The sequence below is a fragment of the Monodon monoceros genome, unplaced genomic scaffold (genome assembly GCF_005190385.1).
Source record: "Monodon monoceros isolate NGI ecotype Baffin Bay Population unplaced genomic scaffold, NGI_Narwhal_1 Super_Scaffold_22, whole genome shotgun sequence".
NCBI classification, from domain to species: Eukaryota; Metazoa; Chordata; class Mammalia; order Artiodactyla; family Monodontidae; genus Monodon; species Monodon monoceros.
The window spans coordinates 87,167,081-87,174,436 of record NW_021703779.1 but is presented as its reverse complement, the minus strand read 5'-3'; the positions used below and the strand labels follow the sequence as shown (position 1 = coordinate 87,174,436).

The following is a 7,356-nucleotide window of genomic DNA, read 5'->3' as shown; positions in this document are numbered from 1 at the left end:
GTGCTTGAGCTAGTTAAAGAGCACCTGATAAGGGTCCTTCTGCCCAGGGTAGAGAAAGTCCTTTAAATTATTTGTTTTCCAGCATGCATAATCCCCTAGTTGCAGGTCGTGGGGCATCTGATCTTCATCCAAAGATAGATTATTGAGATAAGCTTCAGAAACAAACTTAGCGTGTCCTTCAATTAAACTTTACCTTAATATAACGTAACAGCAAGGAACTATCTGGGAGGTGAGTCTTAGTAAATACAGACCTCCATAAACAAAACTGGAATTTAATATTCACTGAAATGTAATTTTTCTCTCTAAAATTACCCTCGTTTTTACAAAATATAGCCAAATTAAGACTAGTTAGTTTGCAAAATAACTCTGGTCTTAATCAACTTGGCCTGATGACTTATATAACTATAATTGATCATATAGGCATTTTGCTTGCTGAACTTTTTTTTTTTTTTTTTTTTTTTGCTGTACGCGGGCCTCTCACTCTTGTGGCCTCTCCCGTTGCGGAGCACAGGCTCTGGACGCGCAGGCTCAGCAGCCATGGCTCACGGGCCTAGCCGTTCACGCGGCATGTGGGATTTTCCCGGACCGGGGCACGAACCCGTGTCCCCTGCATTGGCAGGCGGACTCTCAACCACTGTGCCACCAGGGAAGCCCTGAAACTTTTATAAGGAGTCTCAGACTGGATTTTTAAAAGACCTCTCAGGGCTAGGAAATTCCCACCAAGAGCTTCTCACAGATTTTGCCTAATAGATCTAGGTGAATTCCTCCCTTTTCAAGGTTCCCAAAATACCTTGAGATTTCTGTACCTGTTAGTGAGGTAGCCTTCCTAATTTATCTGATAAAGCTGCTGGGAACCTAAGAGTTTTCAATCTCTGGAGGAAGCAGATAGAGAGACAATATAAATGTTTCAATTCTGCTTACAAAGGTATAATTTACCAAATTATTGTAAGTCATAATTAGTTTAAGGGGAAGGTTTTCTTTATACCTGGAAAACACAGATTTAAACCAGTAATTTTTCAGATAGAAACCATAAAAATTATAACCATATTCACCAGTTCACTCAGCCCTATGTAACTAATCCTTTTTGTTGACAGCTTTATGAAGCCATCAGGTTTCCCATTAGAATTCTTCAATTTCTTACCCAGTTCAGCATTATGGTCTGAAAGTCAGAAACTTGTATTTATCCAAAAGTCCTTTCTATAAATCTTCTTGAAGAGGAAGCATTTTTGCAAAGGCATCAGAGTGAAATCATAACTGTCTATAATGACAAAAGACTTAAGAAGGCACGTTTAAATCTGATTACAATGCAATTGACAAAGTAACTTGGTTACTGCTGTGACATACAACACTTTCAGATAATAACTAGAGTTATGACTGATAACATTTTACCAGGACATATCAGATTTTTAGGAACTCCATATAACCTCTAGAATATCTATATTAGTAACATTTACCATACAATATAACCTAAGGTTTATTACTTATTTGATAATACTTGCCATGTAACTTAACCTACCAAATGAACCTAATTAGTTTAATATCTCTCATTAGGATGTTTCAGGGGCCCTCTGAAGCATCCCAAAGTTAGCTAGAGGTCAAAGGAACTTCATTAGAATTTGATTTAGGAAGTTTTGTCAAAAAATATCAAAAGGGTTTAGAACACTCAATCAGATAGGATCATAGGTCACTGTGAAACAACAGTTATTCACTTAGCCAAAGTAACAATAAAAGATTTCAAAGGCAAATATAGAACAGATCACTTAAAAGGTAAAGAAACTCAAAATCTGTTATCAAAGGCAGTTCAACATCTTAAGAAAACTTGTCCTCTTAACAGAGAGAAAAGCCAAATTCAAGTTTTGTACCAGCTTACCTTTAAAATTCACTTACTTGGGACTTCCCTGGTGGCACAGTGGTTAAGAATCTGCCTGCCAATGCAGAGGACACAGGTTTGAGCCCTGGTCTGGGAAGATCCCACATGCTGCGCAGCAACTAAGCCCGTGCACCACAGCTACTGAGCCTGTGCTTTAGGGCCTGCGAGCCACAACTACTGAGCCCACGTGCCACAACTACTGAAGCCTATGTGTCCTAGGGCCTGTGCTCCTCAACAAGAGAAGCCACCGCAATGAGAAGCCTGCGCACTGCAACAAAGAGTAGCCCCCGCTCACCGCAACTAGAGAAAGCCCGCGTGCAGCAACGAAGACCCAATGCAGCCAAAAAAGAAAAACAGTTCATTTACTCAATCAAATTTATTTTAAACTCAGTCAGTCCTGACCATGCACAAAGCTCTTCTCAGGATCCACTTTCCACAAACCTTTTCATCACTTTCTGTATCCATCACTTTATTTTTCCATTCAGAAACAGCCAGCCCTAAGTCAAACCTACTTCCTTTTCCCTTAATAAAATGCAACTCCATTCCTCATACCTTCTTTACTGAAAACATACATCCTACTTTCCTATTGTATACTGAAATGTTGTCTTCTTATTTCTATTATCTTTTTCTTAGGCACCAAAATTTTTATTAACCCACCTTCTTGCTCTCTTTTAACATTATAAACCAAATTAATCTCTTTTTGACCCAGAGTTGTGATGGGAACATCAAGTTACAATGCACTTTTATGTTTCTCTGGCCCCTCTCAACCTCTGGCTGTCACTTCTCTCGTCCTTTCTTGGCTATCCCTTGACAATATATTCCAACCCCTGTAAAATAGGGACTAAAAGTACCAACCTCATTGTTCTGAGGTTTAAGAGAATGCCAAGCACTAAGCCGGGCTCTCAGGAGCATTTAAACTCCAACAGTTCCTCCACACCCTTTGACATAGCTCCTTCTCATCTGTCATGGGCTGAGGAACCAATGAACCTGTAAACCAAGAACATGGGTATAAAGTCCATAGGCCAAGTGAGGGCCTGGATGGTAAAGTGCATGGGCTTTGTGAACACCACTGCCAACTTCCAGCCTAAGGAAGGACTGACTGAGTGAGCAGTTCCAAAACCCCTGAGCTCATGGTTCCCTGTGGGTAACTCCCATGTATCTCTATCATGACCAGGGCTTGAGGAGGGACTTCTCAATTCCCCCTGCCACACTTGGAACAGTATGAGGGATGCAGCAGAGGCCAAAGACTGACTAGCCCCAGGGAGTTGATGGGGAACATTATCAAACCAATCTCAAAGGTGGTGCCATTTGCTCTTGGGGAGGAGAGGTGGGACCCAGGCAAGGACAGCAGCTGGAAGGCAAAGGGCAGGCCTGGTTCTCAATAGCAGTAGTGATCAGGTTTGAAGGGGCCATCACAGTACATGCCCAAGTACTGGCCTGCTTCTCAGTCAGCTTGGTCAGCTTCACATTCAGCTTTCCCAGGTGGGCTTCAGCCACTGCTTCATCCAGCTTCTTGGGCAGGAAGTGGACCCCAATGGGATACTTGTCTGGGTGGGTCCACAGCTCAATCCGCACCAGCACCTGGTTGGTGAAAGAGTTGCTCATCATGAAGCTGGAGTGGCCCATGGCGCAGCCCAGGTTGACCACCCGGCCCTCAGCCAGAATGATGATGCGGCGCCCATTCTTCAACAAGTAGCGGTCCACCTGGGGCTTGATGTTCACCTCCACAGTGTTCTCGTTCAGTCACTTGACGTCAATCTCCATGTCAAAGTGTCCGATGTTACACACAATGGCGTCATCTTTCATCTGTTCAAAGTGCCGGCCGAGGATGATGTCAATACAGCCTGTGGTGGTGACAAAGATGTTGCCCTCCTGACAGGCCTCATCCATGATGGTCACCTCATAGCCCTCCATGGCAGCCTGAAGCGCATTGATGGGGTCGATCTCCGTGATGATGACGCAGGCCCCGAAGCCCCTCAGGGCCTGGGCACAGCCCTTGCCCACGTCGCCGTAGCCCACTACCACTGCCACCTTGCCCGCAATCATCATGTCTGTGGCCCGCTGGATGCCATCTATGAGGGACTCCCGTCAGCCATAGAGGTTGTCAAACTTGCTCTTGGTGACGAGTCATTGATGTTGATGGCAGGCACCTTCAGGATCCCGTTGGCCATCATCTTGTACAGGTTGTGGACCCCCGTTGTGGTCTCTTCGGAGATGCCTCGGATGCCTGACAGGAGCTGTGGGTACTTGGTGTGGATGAGGTTGGTGAGGTCACCACCATCGTCCAGAATCATGTTGAGGGGCCCGTCCTTGAAGTACAGCGTCTGCTCAGTGCACCACAGATACTCCTCGTCCGTTTCACCCTTCCAGGCGTACACTGGAATGCCAGCCTTGACAATGGCAGCTGCTGCATGGTCCTGGGTGGAGAAGATACTGCAGCTGGACCACCGCACCTCAGCACCCAGGGCAGTGAGGGTCTCAGTGAGGACAGCTGTCTCCACGGTCATGTGCAGGCAGCCGGCAGTGAGGGCGCCCTTCAGTGGTTTGGAGGCCGAGTACATCTCCCTCATGCGCATCAGGCCCGGCATCTCATTCTCTGCGAGGTCCAGGGCCTTGTGTCCCCAGGCGGCCAGGCTGATGTCAGCGACTTTGTAAGGCAGCTTGTCCGACATGTCGGCGGCGGTTCCGCACGGAGTGATGGACACAGGCAAAGGGTCCCGAGCTGCGGGCTGGGGACAGGCGCGGGGCTGGCAGCGCCGGGGAGGGCTATTTCTATTATCTTTAATTACATGTTTAAATTAGAATCCTCTGCTCTTAAAACCTTAATTTCTTGTGAAAACTAAGAAGTAAGCAATTATGAACTGTCTTTTACATTAGCATTCTGTAGATTGGTGAACATAAATACCAGTGATAATTTCTTTTTTTTTTTTTGGCTGTGTTGGGTCTTCATTGCTGACCAGTGATAATTTCTAAAAACATTTGCTTTCTTATAGAGAACATCTCAGGGTTGCACCAAACATATTCATTAATAGTCCTAAATACATTTAGTTTCTCTATTTAGTAACTGATGTCTCAGTATCTTACTTTATTTGGGAAATACCCAGCTATTCAACAAACTCCCATCATTTAACTTAATTTAACTCAACTCTAAAATTTCACATTACCAAATATCTGGAGAGATCATCCTCAAGTAGACATTCCTAAAAGTTCACCCAAAACTCTTTTCTCATTTGCATTTTCTTTCCTTAAAAGTTTCTTCACATCGAGTTACTTTCCTTGCTGACAAATTTGTAACAGATATAAAAAAAAATTTTATTTAGCTTATATTAAACCTAGGCACAGTAAAGATATTACACTTAATGTTGGTGACTCTAAAGACATGTTTATATTAATTAGATCAACAAACTTAAACATTAATACCAGGTATTAATTTAATACTGAATATTTCCCTGTTCACGTGAACCTGAAATTCATTTAGCTTAATCTCTCTTGTATTTAGAATTGTTTGATTTGTAAGTGCTTACTTTTCTTTAAGCCAATTAAATAGAGCTCATTTACAAATTAACCTCAGCAATATTATCCAAAGACAAAGACACATACTGAGACATATATATATATATATAGACAGACACAACGAGACATGTAGCTTCATTTTCTAAACTTAGTCATGAATCAGATATCACAATATAAAATTCACTAGTTTATAAATAACAGTTGGAATAAGTAAAATTTTTAAAGGCTTCTTCCCATTTGTCCCTCAGTCTCAGGAATTAGAGGTAGTCTAGAGAAGTGTTCCTGCGATCCCTGGTCTTGAAGGCACAGGGAGAGAAAATCAAGTTCTCCTAGTAGGACTTGTTCCCGCAGGGTCAGAATTCTGAAAAGACGTTTGATCAAGCTTGCTTTTACTAACTGTATATGCAAAGAGAACCAGTTTTGGAACCAGTTTTCAAGAGTTTTACCTAAACCAGCTTTCTCTGGAGTCTAAACAATATGGTGGCCACACAATGTTATCCCATTTCACAAGGCAGAATGGCCATCACAAATCACAACACAGAACACAAAGTATAAAACACAGGCCTGGCTGTCCTAATCAGACACTCCCTTAAATACAAGATTGCAGTCTCTCAGAAAACCTCCTACAGAGACACAGAACTTCAGATCCGAGTACTAACAGAGTAAGGGGAAATATCTCAGGTCTTCAAAGATTTCAATGGTAGGAAAGGAGGCCAGGAAAGGGGGAACAAAAGGGGTGGCCTTACGGACATCTCCTGCCAACTGCAGGCACCCAGGCATTATGGGACTTTTCCCTGTGCTTCCAGGATGGGAGGACAGGAACTCAGCCCTAGCAGAAACCAGAGACCAGAACCAGAATTTGAGTTCTCTGCCCACCGTAGGTGATCAGGCTCCGACCCGCAGATCAGGCTGAGGCCCTTAAGCCAGACTCCTGCGTCCAGGACGGGGACAGAAGAAAAAATAGTAGGATAGGAGGGGTTGAAAAGAGGAAAGAGAGAGGAAAGGGGAAAGAGGTCAATAACATCTCTTGTTCCTTACCCGGTCAGGGCACTCTGGCCAGTCATCCGCATCAGGAGGAGACCAGGAACAAAAGGGTCCCAGTTGCAGCTGCTGGGTCTGGTCCATCACCGGGCAAGCCAGTTCCCGAGTACCCCAAGTGGTGAGAATGTCAGTCGTAGTGAAGAAGAGGCCCCACCAGAGTCGCCATTTGTTGCAGGAGGGGGGACCCCTTCCAGGGCCGAGAGTGGGCTCTTGTCTAACGCTCGGAAATGAATTGCCCAAGGAGACACACGTGCTGACAAAGCAAGAGAATTTATTGGGAAGGGGCAGCTGTGTGGAGAGCAGCAGGGTAAGGGAACCCAGGAGGACTGCTGTGCCACATGTCTCGCAGTGTCGAGTTTTATGATGATGGGGTTAGTTTCCAGGTTGTCTCTGGCCAATCACTCTGACCTGGTGGCCTTCCTGAATTCAGACCAGACTGAAAATTTATAAATCTATATTTATAAATACTATATGGACACAATTTTATAAATCTGCTTTTAATCTCATTTACAGATGAAAAAATAGAGACAGAGAAAGATTAAATATATTGCTAAGTTCATCTAGCAAGCCAAGAAAGAGACTGGCCCTGGAACACACATCTGTGGACTTCCGGTTATTCTTACTAGATTCCTTGACTGGCTTATATGATTCAGGAGGGACTTGCTCCCCACATCTCACCTTCTAGAGGTTTTCAGAATATGTTACAGGGATCTTCCCTTAGTGAAAGCTGCTTACAGAGAAATAGGCTCCAGCGACGTTTACATGCAGCCAGGGTGGGCAGCACAGGCCTTTTCAGGGAACAGGAGCCGAAGGTCCCAGAAGGCAGGCAGGGCAGCCATACAGGAAAAGGGGAAGGCAGTCAGCCCTGGCAGCTGCTGCCATGATAACAGTCTTCAGGGGTGTGGCCTTTCTCTGGGGGATCTGAGGAAGCC

General features: G+C 44.5%; 1 pseudogene; it reads right to left on the bottom strand.

Moving 5' to 3' along the window:
- Positions 1-3,248: 3,248 nt before the first annotated feature.
- Positions 3,249-4,542, bottom strand: LOC114905708 (annotated as a pseudogene).
- Positions 4,543-7,356: the final 2,814 nt, after the last annotated feature.